This window comes from Macrobrachium rosenbergii, chromosome 3 (genome assembly GCF_040412425.1).
Source record: "Macrobrachium rosenbergii isolate ZJJX-2024 chromosome 3, ASM4041242v1, whole genome shotgun sequence".
NCBI classification, from domain to species: Eukaryota; Metazoa; Arthropoda; class Malacostraca; order Decapoda; family Palaemonidae; genus Macrobrachium; species Macrobrachium rosenbergii.
In genome coordinates this window covers 8,062,200-8,063,277 of record NC_089743.1, presented here as the reverse complement: position 1 = coordinate 8,063,277, position 1,078 = coordinate 8,062,200, and positions in this window count along the sequence as shown.

The following is a 1,078-nucleotide window of genomic DNA, read 5'->3' as shown; positions in this document are numbered from 1 at the left end:
CCCCTCTCCAGATGCCCGACACTTCTCTCTTGCCCAGTGTTGCTCCCCACCCCGACATTGACGCGTGGAGAACAACACTAGGTCGGGTTCGGAAGGCTGAGAGACACGCCCTCTGAAAGCCTCGAGGGATCCAACCACCACCTGAGATGCTCCTTCACTTCGAGGGGAAAGTTTGAGAGACAACTCGAGATTTTCCTTGTCTTCCCAGTTGTCTTGCAGGAAGAACTGAAGAGGCCTGAGATGTAGTCTCCCTAGGAAAACAAACTTTTCCAGTGAGGAAATGGTCCCAGCAGACTCATCCACTCCCTCACCGAACAGGTTTCTTTCCCTAGGAAGGCCAGGACTTTTTCGTAGCACAGCTGTTGACGTTCCGGGGACAAAAGCCCGAAAACCACTGAGTCCATCTGAAAGCCAGATACACGATGGACTGCGTTGAGGAGTCAGGTGTGACTTTTCGGCTTGACCAGCAGGCCGAGTTCCTTCGTCAGGTTTAAAGTTGCTTGAAGATCCTCCAGACACCTCTCCCTCGATGACGCTCGAATCAGCCAGTCGTCCAAGTAGAGCGACACACGTACGCCTGCCAGATGCAGCCACCTTGCTACATTCCGCATGATGACGGTGAAAATCATGGGAGCTGTGGACAGGCCAAAGCAAAGAGCTCTGAATTGATACACCTTTCCCCTCAAGACGAACCTCAGGAACTTCCTTGACTGAGGATGTATCGGTACGTGGAAGTACGCGTCTTGAAGGTCGAGGGATACCATCCAATCCCCAGGTCTTAAGGCTCCTAGAACAGACTGCGCCGTTTCCATCTTGAAAGTTTCTTTCGCGACCTGCGGTTCAGGCTGCTGACATCCAGCACAGGTCTCAACTTCCCGACTGCTTCGGGACCAGGAACAGCCTGTTGTAGAAGCCCGGGAATTGGGTCTACGACCTGTTCTATTGCTCTCTTGACGAGCATTTGCCGCAGCAGGTCGTATAGGATCTCTTGTTTTCCTGGACCGTACGACGGAGAGAGGTCCAAGGGCGAAAGGCTTAAGGGAGGGGGAGAAAGGAAAGGGATCTTGTATCCTTTCTC